The 25,297-nt window shown below is 44.3% G+C and overlaps 2 long non-coding RNA genes across 3 annotated transcripts in view; one reads left to right on the top strand and one right to left on the bottom strand.

The window, feature by feature from the left end:
- Positions 1-829: 829 nt before the first annotated feature.
- LOC110538371 (uncharacterized) overlaps positions 830-25,297 on the top strand; it is a 33,888-nt gene continuing 9,420 nt past the window's right edge. The window contains exons 1-2 of one of the 2 annotated variants that reach the window (XR_002475740.3): positions 830-961; positions 1,043-1,136. This is a non-coding gene — a long non-coding RNA (uncharacterized LOC110538371). The remainder of the gene's footprint in view (positions 962-1,042; positions 1,137-25,297) is intronic. The other variant, XR_002475741.3, reaches the window with a different exon arrangement.
- On the bottom strand, positions 14,737-24,159 carry LOC110538396 (uncharacterized). The gene is made up of 4 exons (XR_002475752.3): positions 23,893-24,159; positions 23,337-23,672; positions 15,671-15,742; positions 14,737-15,579 (listed from the first exon to the last, which is right to left on the bottom strand). It is a non-coding gene; the product is annotated as an uncharacterized LOC110538396 (long non-coding RNA).

Here is a 25,297-nt window from a genome sequence, read left to right as displayed (position 1 = left end):
TATGCCGAGGACTGGACTATTGCTCAGATTGGGTGGGACCACAATATTTGCTTGAGCACACCTGAGCTATTTTCAGTTTATTGTTTCAAATTCAAGTTAATCTTTAGGAACATAGCCGGTTTGCAGGCAGGATGAACATACAAGACAGAACATATAGATTCTGTTTAAACACCAGTTGAATGTTAATCCACTGTTGTTGCTACTTTTTCAGTCCCATTTCTCATCCAAGGGAAATGGGTTGCATCTCACTGAAGCATCGGTCACAGTTGTTATGATCAATATCATTCACTGTATATAGATAAGGAGGGATTGTCCTCTTTACAATGACTGATTGTTGACCTCTTGGACCTCTTGAATTTATTTTCCACTACATGACTTTGGTACCAGAGAGAGTTCTCTGAGAGTTCTCATTTACAACTGCGACCTGGCCAAGATAAAGCAAGATAAACAGCTTTTACCCCTAACCATTAGACTCCTGAACATCTAATCAAATGGCCACCCAGACTATTTGCATTGCCCCCCCCCCCCCCCCCCCCTCTTTTATACCGCTGCTACTCTCTGTTGTTATCATCTACAGTATATATAGTCATTTTAATAACTCTCCCTACATGTACATATTACCTCAACTAACCCGTGTCCCCGCACATGGACTCTCTACTCCCCTGTATATAGTCTCGCTATTGTTATTTACTGCTGCTCTTTAATTGATTTATACTTTTATTTGTTATTGTTATTCGTATCAAACACCTGCATTTTGTGACTAATAAAATGTGATCTGATTTGAATTTCAGGACCTGAATGGTAGTTTGATCATAGCACTCCTCTCACAGCTATACAAGTATTCCCTGAATTTACTCAGTTTGTTTGGAATGGGATGTATACCCAGAATACCTCCAGCAGAAGGATTGGCCTGCTAGAGTTGTAACATTTGCTAACATGAGTACACATTGCATACAATGGTGTATGTTTCATTTTTTACCTTTATAAACTCAACTTGCGTCTGTAAATATCTGTATTCATTATACTATTATTATTTCCGTAGCCTAGGCTACACTAATGGTCACGTTCCAAGCCCTATGCCTGTAAATTGATTTGAACGCCAATCGGCTACACTCCGGTACAGTACCTGCACCACGGTAGGAATTTATGTTTTACGCCTCAATTTTAACCAAGATTAAAGTGAATAGTTAACTTGATTATGATAAGTTATGTAATAATCAATAGCATAGTAGTTCTACAGTAGCTATAGAATTAACGTTGTAAAGTTGAAAAGATAAAATAAAAACAAAAGCAACATTTAACTTTCGATTTTGATCATACTGTAGGTAGCCGATTGTATTACCTCATCTAATCACTATGTATATCATACAACATAAAGATAAATTAAGAGAGTAGGTCTAAACCTAGCAACAACAAAAAATATCACGTCCTTCTGCCATATTGATAAGTATGTGTTAAATATACAGTCTGGGATTTGAAAAACAGCAGAGGCTATTAAAGCTTTCATTTTAATATCCTCTGGGATTTTATTTAGCAGCTGAGATATGGGGCTGAAACGTAACCACTCTCATTTATAGACTGAGCTATGAATGGAAGGACATGATTATGCATTGATTGAAAATTATCGTTTTAACCATGGTTTAAAGTGGTACGGTGTTCCGTTTATAATTAGAGTACATTGTTTACAAACAATGGCGTAAAACAATGTCTTATTTTGTGTTCTTATGGTGTAAAACAGTGGAATTTAACAATAGTCAATGGCTGTATAATTCATTTAAACGTCCAATAATAGATGTACCAATCAAATAAACTTGATTATGATGAATTATTTGTTCATCAATAGCATAGTAGCCTACAGTACCTCAAGAATGAACATTGCAAAGTTGAAAATAAAATAAAAACGAAAAAAACATTTAACTTTCGATTTTGATCCCCATGACGTCACAAGATGTTATCTAACCGGTTTTACAGGTGAACTACAAAACTCTGCACCCGACTGTAGACTAGGCTAACCTACATGTATGTGGCATTGGTAGCCTATTTCATTAGCTCATCCATCACTATTCACATCATATACAAATATACACCAGTTTATTAGGTGCACCAACCCGTTCACTAAAATTAAGCGTGATTCGTCACTCCAGAGAAATCGTTTCCACTGCTCCAATGGGGCGTGCTTTACATCACTCCAGACGACGCATGACATTGCGCATGGTTATTTTAGGCTTGTGTGCGGTTGCTCGGTCAAAAAACAGTTATTTGGGAATTCGGTAGTGAGTATTGCAACTTAGGACAAACTATTTGTTTGCGCTAAGCACTTCAGCACGCAGCGGTCCTGTTCTGTGAGCTTGTGTGGTATACCACTTCCCAGCTGAGCAGTTGTTGCTCCTAGAGGTTGAAACTTCACAATAATAACATTTACAGTTGACTTGGGAAGCTCTAGCAGGGCAGAAATTTGAAGAACTGAGTTGTTGGAAAGGTGGCATCTTATGACGGTGCCACTGAAAGTCACTAAACTCTTCAGTAAGGCCATTCTACTGCCCGTGTCTATGGAGATTGCATGGCAGTGTGGTCGATTCTATACACCTGTCTGCAACAGGTGTGGCTGGAATAGCCGAATCCACTCATTTGAAAGGGTGTCCACACACTTCTGTGTATATATAGTGTATATTATTATGCTCACTCAACTGTGCCTCACAATAATAATACAACAAATTATATATTACCATTGTGATCATATAGATTTTGTAAATATAATTTTCAGAAGAACAACATTGGCAGGGCAATTCAAGCATAGTGATAATGTATTGGGCCTACTGTACATGTGGCCATAGAGGCCAGATCGTTTTTCAAGATGTTCAAACATTCATAGATGACCAGCAGGGTCAAATCATAACTATGATGGCTATAGAGGGTGCAACAGTTCAACACCTCAGGAGTAAATGTCAGTTTGCTTTTCATGGCAGATGTTCAAAAGTTTCTCTCCCTGCAGTGGCAGGTAGGCAAGGTATTTTATGCTAATGAGACAGTAGTGTCCCCTCTTTCCTGCTTATAGTACTTCCTTATACCTTAGCACTTATTTGTACTTTATCAGTGTGACCTTTGACCAGTGGCGACCCACCTTTGACCAGAGCCCCTCCTGTTTTGAGCCCCACCTGTTTAGCTAAAAAAATATATAATAATAATAATAATAATAAATATATATATTTTTTTGCATATATCATATATCAGTTTGCAAATAATGTTAAAACAATTATGTAAAAAACATGTTTTCTTTCTTGCTTTCTTGAGTAAGGCAGCTCCAAAATGCAGGCGTTTGATTAAGGCAGAAAACACATTTCAGTTGAATGCATTCAGTTGTACAACTGACTAGGTATTCTCCTTTCCCCGTTCACCCTAGCTCAATGCTTTCTGTGTTGGTGGGGTAGCCAGCGGAAAATACGGAGCATAGGGGCTAGTAATGTTCTCTAGTTGCGGCCTGATTGGCTCAGTGTTCTGTCACTCATGGGGACACTACGTCAACACAAAATCTATGGGGAGAGATCGAAAATTCAAACCCCTTGGGTGCTGCCATAGAGTTACATTAGATGTGCCCATCCACAAAGGCTCAAGGTCATTGGCCACAGACAAAATTATGTCAAATCAGGTTATATGTCCCATAGCTTCAACATCATACATTCAAAGTCTTAGCTAGCAACCATCATCATGAATGAAGTCAACAATCTACTGGCAAATCCTTTACAATCGTTGTCATATGAAGAGAAACTATAAAGAGAAATTAAAGATACAATGTATCTGTGCTCATCGGCCATTGGACAAGTTGGAAATCACTAATTCAACAATGAATGGTTTGGTAGGAATCAGTGGCTAACTCCAAGCATTGCAAAGTAAATACTGGCCTGCTATTCAGTGGAGTGTGTGTGGTCCAAGTCTGGGTTTAAGTGTCTCTTTTCCAAGCTTATAAGGACAAACATTCAACACTGGTGTCACGACTTCCGCCAAAGCCGGTCCCTCTCCTTGTTCGGGCAGCGTTCGGCAGTCGACGTCACCGGTCTTCTAGCCATCGCCGCTCCACCTTTCATTTTCCATTTGTTTTGTCTTGTTTTCCTGCACACCTGGTTTACATCTCCTCATAATTACTATGTGTATTTAACTCTCTGTTCCCTCCATGTCTGTGTGGGGTATTGTTTACTGGCAAGGTTGGCACGCTTCCGGCTGGTTTGTGCCAGGTTTTGTTTTGTGCCCGTGCTTTGTGGCAGCCGGTACTTTGTACTTGGTTATTGTACTTTGTATTGCCTCAGTAAAGTGCTTTGTCCACTCATCTCTGCTCTCCTGCGCCTGACTTCCATGCACCAGCTACACTCACCATTTGACAGAATACCTCACCCTCAATGGAGTCAGCAGGTGCAGGTGCCCCTGTTTTAGGGGTAGAGGAGCGCGTCCAGGAACACGCAGCGATGCTCCACCATCTCGGCACCGCCATGGACCGTGTCGTCCAAACAATGGACCGCTGGGAGAGACAGGGAGTCCCTCCAGCACCTCCACCAGCACAACAGGGGCCTCCACTTCTCGCTCCCTATGTACCCGGTTCCAGGTGTATTCGTCTCGCCCTCCCCAGGGAGTACGATGGGACTCCCCAGTGTTTCCTGCTGCAGTTGGAGTTATACCTGGCGGCCGTCCACCCGGCTCCTTCGGGCCATGAGAGGGTGTCCGCCCTCGTCTCATGCCTCTCGGGGAAAGCCCTGGAGTGTACAAACGCTGTGTGGGTGGAAGGAGATGCGGTGCTGGACCACTTAGAGGAGTTCACCCGTCGTTTCCGAGCAGTCTTCAACCACCCGCCCAAAGGTAGAACGGCTGATGAAATTCTCTTTCACCTGCGGCAGGGGACGAGGAGCACCCAGGAGTTCGCTCTGGACTTTCGGATCCTGGCCGCCGGAGCGGGATGGAACGGCAGGGCCCTGATCGACCACTATCGCTGCAGCCTGCGCGAGGATGTCCGTCAGGAGTTGGCCTGCAGAGACACCACCCTCACCTTTGACCAGCTGGTGGACCTGTCCATCCGGCTGGATAATCTGCTGGCCACCAGCGGACATCCAGATCGGGTTTTGTTGGTTCCATCCTCCATCACCACCGCTCTGATACCTATGGAGCTGGGAGGTGCTGCGCTTAGAGAGGCAGGAGGAGGGGCCTTCTCGTGCACCATCTGTGGCCACAGAGGTCACACTGCTGGTCGGTTTCGAGTTTGTTCCTCTGGGGGTCGAGGCAACAGGCAGGGCACTCTAGCGTCACCCCAGGTGATTCGGCACCATTCTCACCCAGAGTCCTCTGTTGCACCCCTGTTTTTGCATGTCATTTTTCCTGAGTTTTTCCCGCAATCCCAGCATAAGGTGCTCGTCGCTTCAGGCGCAGCTGGGAATTTTATAGACAGAGCATTCGCTCATAGTTTAGGGATACCTATTGTTCCAGTGGCTGTGCCCTTCCCACTTCACGCCTTAGACAGTCAACCATTAGGGTCAGGGTTGATTAGGGAGGCCACCGCTCCCCTGGGCATGGTGACGCCGGGGGGTCACAAGGAGAGAATCAGTCTCTTCCTCATTGACTCTCCTGCATTTCCCGTGGTGCTAGGCCTACCCTGGTTAGCCTGTCATGACACCACTGTTTCATGGCAACGGAGGGCTCTCACGGGGTGGTCGCGAGAATGCTCGGGGAGGTGTTTAGAAGTTTCCGTTGGTGCTACTACGGTGGAAAGTCCAGACCAGGTCTCCACCGTGTGCATTCCCGCCGAATATGCTGATTTGGCTCTCTCCTTCCCCAAAAAGAAGGCGACTCAATTACCACCCCATCGACGGGGGGATTGTGCGATAAATCTCTTGGTAGACGCCGCACTTCCCAGGAGTCACGTGAATTCCCTGTCACAGGCGGAGATGGCGGCTATGGAAACATATGTCTCCGAATCCCTGTGTCAGGGGTTAATTCGGTCCTCTACTTCACCCCTGTGCTTCCTCAAGTTTATTTTTTGTGAAGAAGAAGGAGGGAGGTCTGCGCCCGTGTATTGACTATCGAGGCCTAAACCAGATCACTGTGAGGTACAGTTACCCTCTCATAGCCACAGCGATTGAGTCAATGCACGGGGCGCGCTTCTTCACCAAACTAGATCTCAGGAGCGCTTACAACCTGGTGTGTATCCGGGAGGGAGACGAGTGGAAGACGGCGTTCAGTACTACCTCAGGGCATTATGAGTACCTCGTCATGCCGTACGGGTTGATGAATGCTCCATCAGTCTTCCAAGCCTTTGTAGACAAGATTTTCAGGGACCTGCACGGGCAGGGTGTAGTGGTGTATATTGATGACATTCTGATATACTCCGCTCCACACGCTCAGCATGTGTCCCTGGTGCGCAGGGTGCTTGGTCGACTGTTGGAGAATGACCTGTACGTCAAGGCTGAGAAATGCTTGTTCTTCCAGCAGTCTGTCTCCTTCCTGCTTCCGTGCTCTCTCAGCGCTCGGCTACGCCACCGAAGCTCCACCCCTGTGCCTTCTTCTCGAGGAAGCTCAGCTCGGCGGAGCAAAACTATGACGTGTGGGACCAGGAGCTGTTGGCTGTCGTCAAGGCTTTGAAGGCGTGGAGACATTGGCTTGAGGGGGCTAAACACCCTTTTCTCATCTGGACTGACCACTGCAATCTGGAGTACATCCGGGCAGCGAGGAGACTGAACCGGCGCCAGGCAAGGTGATCCATGTTTTTCACCTGTTTTGTTTTCACCCTTTCTTACAGACCTGGTTCCCAGAACATGAAGGCAGACGCACTTTCCCGGCTGTATGACACAGAGGAGCGGCCTATGGATCCCACCCCCATACTCCCGGCCTCCTGCCTGGTGTCGCCGGTAGTGTGGGAGCTGGACGCGGACATTGAGCAGGCGTAGAGCCTGCTCCCCTCCAGTGTCCCGCTGGGCGTCTGTACGTTCGGTCTGCTGTCCGTGACCGGGGTGATCTATTGAGCCCACACGTCACCTTCCTCTAGTCATCCAGGCATCGATCGGACGGTACACTGTCTGAGTGGGAAGTACTGTTGGCCCACTTTGGCTGAGGATGTGAGGGTTTATGTTTCCTCCTGCTCGGTGTATGCTCAGTGTAAGGCTCTTAGGCACCTGCCCAGAGGTAAACTACACCCCTTACCCGTTCCACAACGATCCACAACCTGTCGACCGATCTCACCCATCACAGGGAAACACCACGATCCTGGTTGTTGTGGATTGTTTTTCTAAGTCCTGCCGTCTCCTTCCTCTGCCCGGTCTCCCTACAGCCCTTCAGACTGCAGAGGCCTTGTTTACGCACGTCTTCTGGCACTACGGGGTGCCTGAGGATATAGTGTCTGATCTGGGTTCCCAGGACACTTCGAGGGTCTGGAGGGCGTTCATGGAACGTCTGGGCGCTCTGGCGCCTTGGCATCAGAGTCAGACTGAGGCTCCTGCGGTGAACGGCGCGGTTCAGGCGCGCGGAGGATACATGGGACGCCGCCCATGTTCACCTCCAGCGGGCCGTGCTGCGCCAGAATGCCAGCACAGACCATCACCGCAGTGAGGCCCCGGTGTTCCCCGGTCTGGCTCTCGACCCGAAACCTGCCCCTCCGCCTGCCCTGCCGGAAGCTGGGACCGCGGTTTGTGGGGCCATTTAAAGTCCTGAGGAGACTGAACGAGGTGAGTTACAGGTTACAGCTTTCCCTTGATTAACGTATTAACCCCTCGTTCCATATGTCTCTCCTCAGGCCGGTGGTGGCTGGTCCACTCCAGGAGTCTGAGGTGCGGGAGGTTCCTCCACCCCCTCTGGACATCGAGGAGGTCCCAGCGTACTCCGTTCACTCTATAATGGATTCGAGGCGTCGGGTGAGGGGCCTCCAGTACCTCGTGGACTGGGAGGGGTATGGTCCGGAGGAGAGATGTATCATTACCAGGGCCTCCCAGGTGGTGCAGTGGTCTAAGGCACTGCATCGCAATGCTAGCCGTGCCACCAGAGATTCTGGGTTCGAGCCCAGGCTCTGTTGCACCCTCCGGGTTAGGGAGGGTTTGGCTGGCAGGGATATCGCGCACTAGCGACTCCTGTGGTGGGCCGGGCACAATGCACGCTGACCAGGTCTCCAGGTGTACGGTGTTTCCTCCGACACATTGGTGCGGCTGGCTTCCGGGTTGGATGTGTGTTGTGTCAAGAAGGAGCGCGGCTAGGTTGGGTTGTGTTTCGGAGGACGCGTGGCTCTCAACCTTCGCCTCTCCTGAGTCCGTACGGGAGTTGCAGCGATGAGACAAGACAACCCTACCAACACTTTAATGTAACTTGACAAGCAAATAGTGGTTAAACCTCTGACCAACCATATCCTCACATCTGTATTTGGAATGTAAATCAGTAACAGAGATGTTTTATCAACTGATCCTCTTACTCTTCTGGTCTAGAATAAAGGTGAAGTCCATTATTTTAATGAAAGCATGCAGATTTGGTGTATGATGTAGTTTATGTTATTCCTGTTCTTTGCTTTTGATAAGATGGAAATGTGTAATGGAATAAAAACCAAAAAAGAATACCTTGTGCTGTTCAGAGAGAGAGAGAGAGAGAACATTTTTTTGACTGAATCTATTTTAGGTAGATGTTGAGACTCCATTTCTTCTTCGCGAGGGCATCACTCCTTCTTCAGTAGGGCATCACTCCCCTAGTAGAACCCCAAGGACTAACCGGTAATCAGTAGACAAGCTACATATATCCAATACCTTCCTCATTATCTCACTGTAGTTTAACACTGGATGTCTCTTTTCACTATTTGCAGGTCTGAATGAGAACAGTGGGATGTCATTCATTGTTGTGGTGCAATGGACTTTAGCATTAGGGAACATAGTGATGTTGGCAACATGGTGATATTGTGGAACAGTTGCACCTAAGGAGGTATGCCGAGGACTGGACTATTGCTCAAATTGGGTGGGACCACAATATTTGCTCGAGCACACCTGAGCTATTTTCAGTTTGTTTCAAATTCAAGTTAAGCTTTAGGAACATAGCCGGTTTGCAGGCAGGATGAACATACAATACAGAACATATAGATTCTGTTTAAACACCAGTTGAATGTTAATCCACTGTTGTTGCTACTTTTTCAGTCACATTTCTCATCCAAGGGAAATGGGTTGCATCTCACTGAAGCATCGGTCACAGTTGAAAGCAAAGCAAAGCAGTGTGACAAAAAACAACACATGGGAGAAACAAAAGTACAGTCAAAAACAATAGAAAAATCTATATACAGTGTATGCAAATGGAGTAAGGCAATAAATATGTCATAGTAGCGAAGTAATTACAATTTAGCAAATTAACACTGGAGTGAATGATGTGCAGATGATGATGTGCAAGTAGAAATACTGGTGTGCAAAAGAGCAAAACAGTAATTAAAAACAATATGGGGATGAGGTAGGGAGGTGAGCTGCTCAGATAGCTGTTGCTTAAGGTTAGTGAGGGAGATATAAGTCTCTCTGATTTTTTGCAATTCGTTCCAGTCATTGGCAGCAGAGAACTGAAAGGAAAGGCAGCCAAAGTAGGTATTGGCTTTGGGGATGACCAGTGAGATATGCCTGCAGGAGAGCGTGCTATTAGTGGGTGTTGTTATGGTGACCAGTGAGCTTTACCTAGCGAAGACTTATAGATGACCTGGAGCCAGTTGTTCTGGCGATGAATATGTAGCGAGGGCCAGCCAACGAGAGCATACAGGTCGCAGTGGTGGGTGGTATATGGGGCTTTGGTGACAAAACGGATGGCACTGTGATAGACTGCATCCAATTTGCTGAGTAGAGTGTTGGAGGCTATTTTGTAAATTACATCGCCAAAGTCAAGGATCGGTAGGATAGTCAGTTTTACAAGGGTATGTTTGGCAGCGTGAGTGAAGTAGGCTTTGTTGCGAAATAGGAATCTGATTCTAGATTTAATTTTGGAATGGAGATGCTTAATATGAGTCTGGAAGGAGAGTTTACAGTCTAGCCAGACACCTAGGTATTTGTAGTTGTCAGAACCGTCCAGAGTAGTGATGCTGGTCGGGTGAGCGGGTGCAGGCAGCGATCGGTTGAAGAGCTTACATTTAGTTTTACTAACATTTAAGAGCAGTTGGAGGCCACGGAAGGAGTGTTGTATGGCATTGAAGCTTATTTGGAGGTTTGTTAACACAGTGTCCAAAGAAGGGCCAGATGTATACAGAATGGTGTTGTCTGTGTAAAGGTGGATCAAGGAATCACCCGCAGCATCATTGATATCATTGATATATACAGAGAAAAGAGTCGGCCGAGAATTGAACCCTGTGGTACCTCCATAGAGACTGCCAGAGGTCCGGACAACAGGCCCTCCAATTGTACACACTGAACTCTATTTTAGAAGTAGTTGGTGAACCAGGCAAGGCAGTCATTTGAGAAACCAAGGCTGTTGAGTCTGCCGATAAGAATACGGTGATTGATAGAGTCGAAAGCCTTGGCCAGGTCGATGAAGACGGCTGCACAGTACTGTCTTTTATCGATGGCGGTTATGATATCGTTTAGTATCTTGAGCGTGCCTGAAGTGCACCCGTGACCAGCTCGGAAACCGGATTGCACAGCGGAGAAGGTACGGTGATCAGTGATCTGTTTGTTAACTTGGCTTTCGAAGACTTTGGAAAGGCAGGGCAGGATGAATATCGGTCTGTAACAGTTTAGGTCTAGAGTGTCACCCCCTTTGAAGATCTTTCCAATCTTTAGGAATCTCGGGCGATACGAAAGAGATGTTGAACAGAATAGTAATAGGGGTTGCAACAATGGCGGCAGATAATTTTAGAAAGAGAGGGTCCAGACTGTCTAGCCCAGCTGATTTGTACGTGTCCAGGTTTTGCAGCTCTTTCAGAACATCTGCTATCTGGATTTGGGTGAAGGATCAGCTTGGGAGACTTGGGCAAGTAGCTACGGGGGGTGCGGAGCTGTTGGCCGGGGTTGGGGTAGCCAAGAGGAAAGCATGATCAGCCGTAGAGAAATGCTTATTGAAATTCTTGATTATCGTGGATTTATCGGTGGTGACAGTGTTTCCTAGCCTCAGTGCAGTGGGCAGCTGGGAGGAGGTGCTCTAATTCTCCATGGACTTTACAGTGTCCCAGAACTTTTTGGAGTTAGAGCTGCAGGATGCACATTTCGGATTGAAAAGCTAGCCTTTGCTTTCCTATCTGACTGTGTGATTTGGTTCCTGACTTCCCTGAAAAGGGACTATTCGATGCTAGTGCAGTACGCAACAGAATGTTTTTGTGCTGGTCGAGGGCAGTCAGGTCTGGAGTGAACCAAAGGCTATATCTGTTCTTAGTTCTACATTTTTTGAAAGGGGCATGCTTATTTAAGATGGTGAGAAATGTACTTTTAAAGAACAACCATGCATCCTCTACTGACGGGATGAGGTCAATATCCTTCCAGGATACCCGGGTCAGGTCAATTAGAAAGGCCTGTTCGCAGAAGTGTTTTTGACAGTGATGAGGGGTGGTCATTTGACCACGGACTCATAATGGAAGCAGGCAATGAGGCAGTGATCGCTGTGATCCTGATTGAAAACAGCAGGGGTGTATTTGGAGGGCAAGTTGGTCAGGATAATATCTATGAGGGTTCCCATTTTTACGGATTTAGGGTTGTACCTGGTGGGTTCCTTGATAATTTGTGTGAGATTGAGGGCATCTTGCTTAGATTGTAGGACGGCCGGGGTGTTAAGCATATCCCAGTTTAGGTCATCTAGCAGAACAAATTTTTAAGATAGATGGGGGGCAATCAATTCACCAATGGTGTCCATGGCACAGCTGGGAGCTGAGGGGGGTCTATAACAGGCGGCAACAGTGAGAGACTTATTTCTGGAGAGATAATGTTTTTTTAATTAGAAGCTCTAACTGTTTGGGCATAGACCTGGAAAGTTTGACAGAACTTTGCAGGCTATCTCTGCAGTAGATTGCAACTCCTCCCCTTTTGGCAGTTCTATCTTGATCATTTTTCACTACTGTCAGAATTCTGAAAATAGCACTTTTTAAAACACCACAAGTCCTGACACATCCTTAGAGGTTCATAGTTTATTTATAACTCATGGCTAGGTTGTTCTGCTGTGTACTCCATGAAACCTCTTGTGACACGAGGGAGTAAATTATTGATCACATCAGAGGAGAGATGTGGCTGACTCACCCTCATCACCTCAAACCGTTCTGTTTCTTTATTCAAACACTGCTTTGAATATGGGAAGAGGAGTTCAAATGCTTGAACTCAGAGATTTGATTTGTTCATGTATTGCTTTTGGATTGTAGTAATCACAGGTTGTGTTTGCTGCATCAAGATAAGTAGAAAGCCGAGATAGTCTTTGTATAATTTGTACAGCTCCGTTTAGTGAATGAAAACGTGGAATGTTCACAGTTTAAGTCAGTTGAACCTTGTATCGATACTACTGAAACCATAGAAGAGAACAAACTTGCCTATGTTTCGCCAAAGATTCAAGGTTTTCATACCAGCATTTAGCAGATGTAGAATGGTGAATACTGTAGTGACTGAACACACATTTGTATGTCCTCTCTTGATTAAGATACTTCTATGTTGGCCTTCCTCCCCTCCCCACCAGAGAAATCTGAACAATGAATTAAGCATTTTAAAACTGTAATACAATGACAAATGACCCACAAAACCCTGTCGCTCTGTTTTCTTGAATCACTGTTCTTCACCTCTAAGCACAGGATGGGATATTTGTAATATCAGCCTGCTAGGGGTCACCAAAAATATGAATATGTTCTATCACAGTTAGAACCATAGAGGTGGTTATAATAACACATTAATAAACACACCACCAACAGGAATGTGGAGTGTTCTGAAGTATGTCGTATGACTTAGATTGTGTGGCTGGGTGTATTGTATTGTCTAGATTGGAGCATCTATACTGTGTGCAACACAATAAACAATTTGCTGCCATATTTGAGGTTTGAGAAACATAACCAGCATTGATAGTTAAGGGAATAAAACCTCAAGTGTTCTGCAAATGTGTTTATGCCGTTTTATGGATGTCAGAGAGGGGAGTTGAACACAACCACACATCAACCAAACCTCTATTTAAATTAAACAGAACATGAAGCACAAAGTCATCACATCCTGTTCTTACACCTCAAATGTTCCATTGCAGCTGTTCTCCTTTAGAGCTGAAACCATCACAGACTTTTCTCAACCATGAACTGTGTTGTAATGGCAGGAACAGGAGCTAATCAGAGCCAATCAGTAAAAAACAACAGCACTTTTACCCCACATTTTAACACTTTTGTGTCAATGTTTTTTATTCAACTAAACCAACTGATTGAAAAAGGCCCTGGGGTTTGTTGTGTGCGATCATTACAACAAATGTAAATTTTCATCAGCAATGCTGTCTAGGCTTTGTCCGGCTATTTAGTAGTGAATGTCGCGACATACATTTATCTGAGTGTGCTATGTCATTGTTTACTCAGTCTTTTTTCCATCCCGAGGTGATTGTGATAAAGTGCAGTTATGACAATTATTTTATGGATTTACGAACCTAATCTTATCAAAAATAATTGTGGCAAAAATGGATTTGGTCAAATATATTTGAGCATATACAGTTTATTAATTCAACTGTAATCCATCCAAAAACAATTTATTGTTTTTGGTTTCGTCAATAATTATAAATCTATGAATGGTGCTGTCCAAGCTGTCACAGAGTGCCCGCTTTGTGCTCTATCGTTTTTATCGTGATGAGATTATTTTTTTTTATGACAACACAAACAAATCACATTCCCTACGACCATTCCGTGTTTTCTCCACATTCAAGATGTCGAAGGTGACCTACTTTAGTTTTCAACTTAATTATATAATAAACAATGAACTTATTTACTTTTAATCAATATTATATCAATAGCAATATGTCTGTTTTAACATTATAGGCTACACAAAGAAATGTTGGTGATATAGGAATTGCCTCACAAAAGTAAAAGAGGCAGCTGTAGCCTAGCCTTGTGCAGGGCTTCCCAAACTCGGTCCTGGGGCCCCCTCCTGGGTGCATGTTTTAGGTTTTGCCATAGCACTACACAGCTTATTCAAATAACCAACTCATCATCATGCAACTTTAGGAAACCCTGGCGTAGTGTGTGGCTGCAACCTGGACTCAGGTAGACAAAACATAGTAAAATCACATCAGGGACACTCCAATTACAATGATATGTTAAATTTTGTATGGTATGTATACATTTGTAGATGTCCATAATCCATTTTATATAATATGTTATGAATTGCAATTTGACGTGGCTTACGTTAGCTAGGTGGCTAACGTTAGGCTGGGGATTAGGTTAAAGGGTTAAGGTTAGGTTAAAGGGTTAAGGTTAGCTAACATGCCAAGTAGTTGCAAAGTAGCTAAAAAGTAGTAAGTAGTTGCAAAGTTGCTGAAGTTATCCAAGATTAGATTCAAATGTAACCTTTTGGGTTGCTAGACATACGTGTTAAATGCCCACCCATTCACACCGACAGTTGCTAGACGTTTGTGTTATACGCCCACTCATTCACCCTGACCAACCACCCTACTTTTGCCTTAAGTAACCCTACCAAAAATAAGATATACTAATATCAGTGTCCCGGGCTTATGTTTACTATGTTACATCTAGTCTGAGACCAGGCTGGTGTGTGGGAGAATGTATCCATATCGTGCATAGTGTCACATGGAATGACGCTGGAGAGACGAAGCAGGTACGGGAGTCAAACATTTAATAAAGAACCGACATGAGACAGGAACAGCGTCAGTAAACTAATAATACAGACAAAAAACAATCAATGCATCAGCAGGGAAACCGGCTGCGACCGGGAGGTCCGTGGGGCGACGCACAATTGGCCTAGCGTCGCCCGGGTTAGGGAGGGCTTGGTCGGTAGGGGTGTCCTTGTCTCATCGCGCACCAGCGACTCCTGTGGCGGGCTGGGCGTAGTGTACGCTAGCCAAGGTGGCCAGGTGCACGGTGTTTCCTCCGGCGCATTGGTGCGGCTGGCTTCCGGGTTGGATGTGCGCTGTGTTAAAGAAGCAGCGGCTTGGTTGGTTGTGTATCGGAGGACGCATGACTTTCAACCTTTGTCTCTCCCGAGCCCGTACGGGAGTTGTAGCGACGAGACAAGATAGTAGCTACTACAACAATTGGATACTACGAAATTGGGGAGAAAAAGGGGTAAAATTCAAAAAAAAAAAAAAAAATGCCTTTCAGTAGGCATACATTCTATACATTAGAGTAATAAAATATGAACAGGCCTAAAAACACAATAAAAATGCAGTGCATGAAGAAAGCTATTGTTCCGAAAACGTTTCAAATCACAGTTTACAGTTTACTAAAGGTAACATAGGTTTACTAAAAGCATAGGCTTTAGGCTATAACTCGGAAGGGTGCTTCAGGCAATATTTTAACAACTAATGCAATCCCTTTTTAATTCATATTCATTTGGGTTCTGATGTATGACACACAAATTATTGTGGCCACAATGAAAAGCAGGATGTTTATGCTGAGAAAAACATGGTTCAGCCAAGTGAGAGCATGTTCCTGTTTGATTTCTGAAACAAGAGGAAAGTGGTTGTTACAGTCATGTCTACTTGAATAGTAGGCTAACAAAACAGACACATGTCAAGTTGTACCAACACTTACCCTTTGGGACCAGTGTTGTCAACTCTGGGACCAGTGTTGTCAACTTTGAGACCAGGGTCATCTGGTTGATGTCTTACACAGGAAAAAGGAGAGATGGTGTTAGTGTTCAAATACTGGAGAGTTGAGACCAAATCACGGACGCTGGACAGAGTGGATTTCAGTTGTAACAAAAGACAGTTTTAATGAGTCAGAGATATCTTGTCCCGCAGTTTTACGTGCACGGACCTAGTTCACATAACTCGGCAAGGAGCCAGGTGAAAAAGAGGCCTATACAATGGTTACACACATTTTTATACATAGAATAAAGTAGGTGGAGTCTTGTCGTTTCGGTCTTCTTGACTGGTCGGAGGGTTGGAGGCGGGCCTTGCTCTAGCCAGAGCGGGCCCCATTGGTGCACAGCAAAAGTTCTTTGCTCTTGGGACCGGCCAGTTAGAGGGAGATGAGATGTGTGTTTATATAAGGAAGAGGGGGTCAGTCTTCTGGCTGGGTGTATGTGTTCTTACGACGGAATGTCTTTGTTTATATGAGCTATGTGTATGAATATTTATATAACAAATCCCCCTCTTCACGTCTATTAGACGTGAAAACTATAGCAGAAAGGTGGCGGTTGCAATCGTGGGTATACATAAGGTGGTGCTCCTAACCTTGTCTGATTTGCATGGTGGGTCTGTAGGTGTAGTGCTACGTTTGGGACGGGAGTGATTGGAGGGAGTGATATCAGGAAAGGAGTTAGGGACATGTGTAGGGGTTGGTGTATGTGATGTGGCAGGGTGAAATAGTTGTTCAATTAACCATGTGAAAGTCCTAGGGTTACTCCAAATATCAGTATGAATATCACAAATAAGGGACCAGATATCCCCAGCCTCACCCAGAGAGGGAGAAATTTCCCTCTAACTGGGCGAGGTTCCCTTCTCAGGGGAGGCGGAGTTTGATGCCGCATCACCTGAGGAAGGAGTGTCTTCATTTGGAATCGAATTTAGGCCGCTCAAATCAGCTCTGACTTCAGTCAGTGTTCTAGAAGGAATTGGGGCTGGGGTGCAATGTGTAAGGCGGTGTCAAGGTGTGCCTGATTTACCTTTGACCTGGACTGAGTGTGAAGTAACCTCCTTCACTTCGTACGGTCCAGTCCACCTGGGTTCCAGCCACTTTCTCTTGTGGACTGTAACCCTCACCCCGTCACCAACCTTTACCTTCAGTAGTGTCGTGTCCCCCGGCAGCTCCCCCTCCTGGACCTTGTGAACCTGGGTAGAGAGTGCTGCAGAGAGAACCGTCAGTTTTTTCACATAATTAGACATTACAATTTGTTGTACATCAAGGGCGGGCATATGACCTCCCTCCCTTGGTGGACCATGCATGATTCTTCCAGTCATTATCCCATGAGGCACATACTTTAGCTATCTTAGCTTTTGCTTTTGGTTTGACGTTCCACCAGATTTTGGGATTGGGGCCTGTACACAGATCCAAATCTGTGGGTTATGCCAAATCTTTCTTCCACCTGTCTCAGGTGTTTGTTAAATGTGAGCCATTTGTCAAATTTGATTTGTCTTGGGATGCCATACCTGGGTATTAGTTTGGTTTGTAGCCACTTAAAAGACTGACCTAGCATCCTCCCCTTTTGTTAGTATTGCCTCTACCCATTTGGAGAACCTATCTACTATGACTAGGAGATAGAGTTTGCCTTTAGATACATTTTCGGGGCCCATGTCGGTGTAGTCTATACTAATATCCTGAAAACATGCATTAGGTATTACGTATGAGCCCATTGGTGTTTGATATGGTTTCTTTGGGTTGTGTCTGTCACAACCATTGCATTCGTCACAAAATAAATAATCGTCATAAAATAAGTCAGTCATATTTTTTATGTGAGGGTGCCACCAGATGTGCGAGGCCTTTTTGGAGGGTCTTTAGTTTGCCTTCGTGTGTGGGGCCATGTGTTTCTCATAAAAGTTCTGGGTCCATCAGTGTGGCCTGCTTCATGGGCATGGGCTGAGTCTGTATAGATATTCAGTCTTTCCTTTTCCTCTGATGAGGACCTGCGTCAATCCGATGATTTCAGCTAATTTGGCCGATGCTGGTTGAGGGATGATGGCTGATTGAAGGGTGACATCACGAGGTGAGCTGTTTTTTCAATAGCTTTTGCTACTGCAGCAACGTATCTGGAGCATGTTGACTGTCCTACCACAATGTGGTCAAGTTTGAAGAGTAGTACATCAAGACCCTTCTCTCCCCCTCTTGTTTCTGGAATAGGACGGATGAGGTGAATCCTTCCCTTTCAGAAACATCCAAATGGAACTTGTTCTTGTAGTCAGGTGCAGTCAGAGCTGCTGCCGCTGATAGATCTGTTTTCAGGAATGCTATGGCTGTTGATGCTTCAGCCGTCCAGGCCAGGGGTGCATGGAGGTTCCTTGATCGTAGGATGACCGGTGCTGCCACCCCCTCTGGGCCACACCCAATGGTACAACACCTGATAGGTGGGGTCAGGTGCATCATGTCTTCGTCCCAGTCTGCAGTGTAGAGGCAGTCATCAGTTTCTGTTGCATTGAGTGTGCAATGGATCTCAGCTTGGGGAGTCTTATATGGGTGCAGAGTGTAGATTTGAGCTTTCAGTTGGTTGAACTTAAACTGGATGTGAGGGGTGGCAGGCCCTGTGGGTAGGCATTTTAGCCAGTACACTTCTTGGGCTTCAGACAGTGTGGTCATCGGCAGGAGTGGCATCCTCATCATTCTTACTGGGTGATCAGGTGTTGAAGTGGGAGGGTTGGTTGTAATCTTGCTGCTCCTGTTGCATGTGGCTAGATTCTGGGTGGTTGTATGCTGGCTGTTGCTGATGCATGGGTGTGGGTCCTGGTTGCTGATGTTGCAGAGGTGGGTTTCCCCCACTTCCTCTTGCTCTCCATTGCTGTTGCTGCGGGGAGAGTGGTTTCATGCAATCTCTGGCAAAATGACCGGTAATTCCGCAGTTAAAACACTGGTAATTTCCCCCTCTGTGTTGTCCAGTGTAGGGACCCCGTCGAGCCCATACTGGGTGTTGTTGTTGCAGGATATACTGCTGTGGGTGAGGGTATTGGGGTGGTGGGGCTGCCTGCTGTTGGATCATCTGAGAGACAGTCTGTGCCACGATTTGGGAGATGTCTGTTTTGGTTCCCGGCTCCTTCGTTTCTTCCGCCACCATCTGTTTCTTAGGTTTTTCTCCTTGTTGTGCTTCCTTCAATTGGAGTTTCAGGAGTTGTACCTGGAGGGACTGCACCTGGCTCTCAGCACCCCCTCTTTCCTTGTTGTGCTGGGTCACATGGTGGTGCACATGCGTATTGAATTGGGTCAGAGGAAGTGCAATCAACCCTACCGTTCCTCTGAGTTTGGTTTTAACATCTCCAGGACACCCGTTGACCACCATTTCCTTCCACATGCTGAGTGTGGTATCAGTGTGATCGAATGGTTCTTCGTGGACCGATCTCCATGTGGTCTTAGCCCTGTCCAGGTATGCTGCAGGTTGCTCACCTGGGTTGATTGTAAAGGAGGATAAGGTGGCATGGTTTCTTTCTGTAGGGTATGCTCTCCGTAGAACTTCCCATAATCTGGTACGGAAGTGGTCTATGGGCAGTGTTGGGGCCCGCCATCCAAGGTCAGCTGCTGTCATGAGGGCCTCCATGGTTCCGTGGTCGGTGGCTCTTGCTAGAAGTGCTTTCATGTCTCCTAGGCAGAGTTGCAGGCCTGACGTAAGTGTCTGCAGTTGAAGTAGCCACGCTGAAGCTCCTCCATGTAGGCTAGGCATCTGTCCCATCAGTGTTGTTAAATCAGTCATTTTCCAGGGCTGGTACTCCACAGTGTGTGCATCACCTGGTGTCGGTCGCAGGGGGTACTGTCCTGCCATCTCCTGCTCTCGCTCTCTTCTATCAGCAATTCTGGAGGACCGACGGAGTGTTTCGGACCCCATTGATTCGGTAACTTTGGTTACTGTTCCTCTCCTTATGCCTACCACACGGTAGGCTCCCTCTCTGTTGTTATCTTGGTTAGCTATTAGCTCCCTGAGTTCCTTAGCTCGAGCTATTGATGATTTCAGCAGCTCCTGCATCTTAGTCACGTTTGGAGCTCCCATCGGAGCTGGGGTGAGCACCATGTCAATTTCTTCTTCGTTTTCGATGTCCATGTTCTGATGACAGTCCTCCCTATCCGTCTGATAGAAGTGGTTTGAATCTAATCTTGTTTGTAGGTGTCCTCTGGTTTCAGAGGTGAGAGAGTTCACAGAGGAGCATTGCGGCCTCCGTTCCTGGGGGAGGTCTCCTGCTCCTGGAATCCCAGTTTCGAACTGTTCACATACCATATGGCCAGCCGTTATCCCCAGGGTAATTTCCCCTTGGTCTATTCTCAGAACTGGAGCCTGTATTGTGGGAGGTGCCCTGGGTAGGAATGGGTTGTGTGACGGGCTCCGGTGATTTTGTCCCTTTGAGTATGGCTGGGGCTGAACTGCCTCCATTGTCAATTGTGGATATAGTGAGGGAGAAACGGCCACAGGGGGAGCCGTGGGCAAGTTCTCAGGCGGAGCTTTAACATCCCCCGACGCCACAATAGCCACGCCCATCATGTCTGGTGTGTTTTTGGGCAGCACCCTCCTACTCTCCTGTATGGCCCATGTACCTATCTTGAGCTCCCCCTCTGCTCTCTCTCTCTCTCTTGTACCTACTTTTTTGAACATGTGTATGTTGTTTCTCTCCGCCTCACTCGCTTTTGCATGCTCTACTGCGTCCTCTAATTCTGTCTGCATATCTTGGAGTTTCCCCCCTGTAGGTGGTCCTCCGCTAAAATAACCTGCTTGTGTCCATCTTATCCGTAATCCTTTCCACACTTTCTCCACTTTCCCATACTGTTTTTTACCTCCCGCTCTATCAATCATACTCTGATCTAAATAATCATTGAATTTTAGTTTGGGCGTGGTAGCTGCAGACATTTTATCTAGTTCGTCTGATAATGTGTATAATGCGTTATTTAGGTATATTCAATTCTTACTATGTGGTGTTTATTTCTATCGTTGTATGCTTAGCCTGTCCCTGGTCGAGACAAAGGGGGTTATCAGTATGTGACGCCCGCCACGTGTGTATTTCACCGGTATTTTATTTGAATTTGTTCAGCGATTCGTTTAGGTATTTTCTATAAATGATTCTGCGATTTCCTTTTGGAACAATATATCAGTGAATATATGCGGTTCTATAACAATTTTCAGAGTAATTCTAGCTCTTTAGGAAATATAGATAGAATTTCTAGACAACTAAAAGTTGTTCAGTGAATTATTTAAATACATTCTGTAAACAATTCAGTAAATTCCTTTATGAACTTATATCAGTAAATTCGAGCGATTCTATAGCAATTGTCAGAATAATTCTATATATTTAGGAAATATGGATAGAATAGAAAAACCCCAAAATCAGTGTGTAGCTTTTGGCGTCTGTAAAACAAAGTCTGTACTAAGCTCGGCGGCTTATTTAAATACTTTCTAGAAACAATTCAGTAAGTTCCTTTATGAACTTATATCAGTAAATTCCAGCGATTCTATAGCAATTGTCAGAATAATTTTAAACTTTAGGCAATATCAACAGGAATGAAAAAAAAAAAAACGAAAATCAGTATTCCAGCCCGGCTGCTGTCAATCAAAGTTGCACGGCCATTCGATACTAAGGTGGCTTTGTCTTTCAGCACGTGTGCCTAATAGCCCAGTTACGTATCCCAACCTACTCCGCGACAAACGTTTCTTTCAATTTAATTTCCCCCATCCCCAAATCATGGAATGTCAACTCTGGTTCATCTTATGTTTATTGTTTGATGTGCAATAGCCACATCATTCCCGATCTCTGTCTAGTGGAAGGCCAAACTTACATATCCTGTATCTACTCGACTACACCTCTTACAAAACCTATTAAATAATACACAGCTTTTTTAATAGGGCATTTTTCATGCAGATTCATTCAATCCAACCACACCTCCACAAGACCTATTCGATGTTATATGTATCAACAGGAGATTTTACTTGCAGATCCGGTTCATCTATCATTCAACTATAACCACACCTCCACAAGACCTTACTTGCAGATTCGGTTCATCTATAACCACACCTCCACAAGACCTTACTTGCAGATTCGGTTCATCTATAACCACACCTCCACAAGACCTTACTTGCAGATTCGGTTCATCTATAACCACACCTCCACAAGACCTTACTTGCAGATTCGGTTCATCTATAACCACACCTCCACAAGACCTAACTTGCAGATTCGGTTCATCTATAATTCATTCATTCGTATGAAATTCTCATTGAATTTCCAACATCCATAATTGTGTCCATTACGTGTTAAAACACAGCCACTATTTAACGTCACCTCTATACACAACCCAATACATATATAATTAGGACAGTTTTCTATGCAGATTTCAGAACAAATAGGGTCCCTGGAGGAATTTAACACATTGGTCAATCACAATTCACACATTCCTATTAAAATAACTGAGTATAGGCCCATTAATAAGAATATATATATATATTTTTTTTTTTTTTTTTACAAAGCAAGATATCTTTAATCAATGTCTTAGGTTCTTATGTAAAAAATTTGGGCACCGATTCATACTCACGCCCAGTACTTTCTGATCAAAATTTGGTTTAGACTATAATACAATATGCAGATTTCGATATAACGGGCTCTGCTCACCTTTATATAGAGCGCTCCGATCAGATTTCCTGAGGCAAGATGAATGGCTGGGGAAGTCACTCTTCCGTCTGATTTTTAGCCGTGATCAGTCTCGTCCTCTCACACTAACTTATAATAGATCGAATTCAAGAACAACCAACCTCTGCTACCAATTCTGTTAGTGTTCAAATACTGGAGAGTTGAGACCAAATCACGGACGCTGGACAGAGTGGATTTCAGTTGTAACAAAAGACAGTTTTAATGAGTCAGAGATATCTTGTCCCGCAGTTTTACGTGCACGGACCTAGTTCACATAACTCGGCAAGGAGCCAGGTGAAAAAGAGGCCTATACAATGGTTACACACATTTTTATACATAGAATAAAGTAGGTGGAGTCTTGTCGTTTCGGTCTTCTTGACTGGTCGGAGGGTTGGAGGCGGGCCTTGCTCTAGCCAGAGCGGGCCCCATTGGTGCACAGCAAAAGTTCTTTGCTCTTGGGACCGGCCAGTTAGAGGGAGATGAGATGTGTGTTTATATAAGGAAGAGGGGGTCAGTCTTCTGGCTGGGTGTATGTGTTCTTACGACGGAATGTCTTTGTTTATATGAGCTATGTGTATGAATATTTATATAACAATGGCCACTTTACAATATTATAAACAATTTCTTTAGAATTTCATCAGAAATTCAGCTGCATAACAATGGTTTATTTTGTAATGTAGCCTATATGCGTGTTACATTCTTAAAAGTGTTTCAAAAGTATGCATAAGCTACAACAATTTTGTGGTTGTTGGGTAACACCCAAACGTGTGCTCTCTGTCATTATGAATTATTATGTAACAGTACAAAAGTACAGAAAAAAAACATAAGAACTTATCTGGTGTTTTCACCTGCAAAAGTTTTTGAAAGCAAACTAAAGTTTTATCCATATTTTCTGAAAACCAATGTAATTTAAACCAATTACATGTCAGTGGTGGTGTTGATGATATACATACCTTCAAAAATGTGAAGTGTGCCACCCTCCCCATAAACCTTGCTGTTGACACTGTCAATGATGCACTTTGCGATGCAAATTGGCATAATGGTGTCATTCAAGGTCAGGTTTCTCAATGTCATAGTAGTAGCTGTTTTGCTCAAATTTATGTTGACACGTTGCGTATACAACTCCAAACTTGTGACATCACCTTGATCTTCAATGATCCATCTCATTTTGCAATTTCTTATTTCCTCATGATCTGAGGTTATGTTGCAATAAAGAGCAGCTGTTTCCCCTACTATGTAAGCATTCTTTGAGGACCACTGGTTCATCCACACCCTGGCATTTGCAGGGACTAGGAGGAAACAAACATGCATAGTAATGAATGTCTGAACTACCCTTTAACCTTAACTTGCATGCAGTATGATTGTCAACATCTTCTGAAAATGTTCAAGGTAAAAGTGCCTTACATTCTTATTTTAGAAATAACATCCATTATATCAACCATAGCAATACTTATCTTAGATAATTATTATGGATAATAATATCTTACATATATTTGTTAAGTGTCTTACCTGGGAATAACAGCAATACTATAGAACACCAAAGGGGAAGTTTGCACATGATTCTGTAGATTGTTCTCGTTCAGTGTCAACTACGGATGAAAATGAACAACCCCTGTTTTCCTGTAATCATATAACTTCATACTGTAGAACAGAGTACAAAAAAAAGCCACAATGAACACAGAGACTCAGAAACGTTACGGAAGCCTGTAGACAGGATATGCTGTATAGGCTACTTGTCATAAAGTGCAGCTTGGTCAATGGTTCCCCGTAACGTACAGTGGGGCAAAAAAGTATTTAGTCAGCCACCAATTGTGCAAGTTCTCCCACTTAAAAAGATGAGAGAGGCCTGTAATTGTCATCATAGGTACACTTCAACTATGACACTTCAACTATACTTATTTTCCACCATAATTTGCAAATTAATTAATTAAAAATCCTACAATGTGATTTTCTGGATTTTTTTTCTCATTTTGTCTGTCATAGTTGAAGTGTACCTATGATAAAAATGACAGGCCTCTCTCATCTTTTTAAGTGGGAGAACTTGCACAATTGGTGGCTGACTAAATACTTGTTTTTCCCCACTGTATATTCTAGGAGTCAGGAAGCAGGTGCAGAAGGTGTGTTTTAATAATGAGAATAAGCAGATAAACAAAACAGAAGAAGTGTACTGAACGTAAACAAAACCAATACTGCTTGAAGACTGAGGCTACTGTGTGCTAAATAAAGGGTAACTAATCAAGGTAATGATGAAGTCCAGGTGTGCATGACGATGGGGAGCAGGTGTGCGTAATGATGGTTGCCAGGTGTGCGCAATGTGGGTTGCCAGGACCGGGTTTAGTAGACCTGCGGCGTCGAGTGCAGGAGAGAGAACGGGAGTAGGCGTGACATTCCCAACCTTTTTTCAGTTACTTTACCACCAACTAAATTAGGCTTTGCCAGAAGTACCCCCTCATGTGCATTTTAACAGTAGGCATGTGGTGTCATGAGTCTTCTCAAGTAACCTTATGTTGATAGAGCTAGATCATGCTGCAGTCACCTCATCTGACATCTGAAGATAGTTGATGATGGCAGACTATTTGATTAAATTGGTGTTGGATCACATAATCCTACCATCTTCACATAGGCTTACTGCAAGTTATAGCACATTGTCAAATTATATTTCTCAGATTCCCAAGCAATCTCTGCATATTTTCTCAGTTTTTATTGATATATGAAATAACTTATATGAAACTGAATTGACTATCTTCTGAAGATTTTGTTTTGGTTTATGGTTTATCTTGGTTTGTCTGAATGTAACACATTTTTGAGTTGAGTCACATTGCCTTGAAAGTAAACATACTAGCAAGATGCCATGGGATTGTGGGTAATTGTGTGTCCCTTGAGTTCATATTTCTTTGTTTCTTGTTCCTGTGTT

Source organism: Oncorhynchus mykiss, chromosome 2 (genome assembly GCF_057628025.1).
Source record: "Oncorhynchus mykiss isolate SJ-2025 chromosome 2, ASM5762802v1, whole genome shotgun sequence".
In the NCBI taxonomy this organism is placed as follows: domain Eukaryota; kingdom Metazoa; phylum Chordata; class Actinopteri; order Salmoniformes; family Salmonidae; genus Oncorhynchus; species Oncorhynchus mykiss.
Note: the sequence above shows the minus strand (reverse complement) of the source record. Positions and strands in the feature narration are given on the sequence as shown.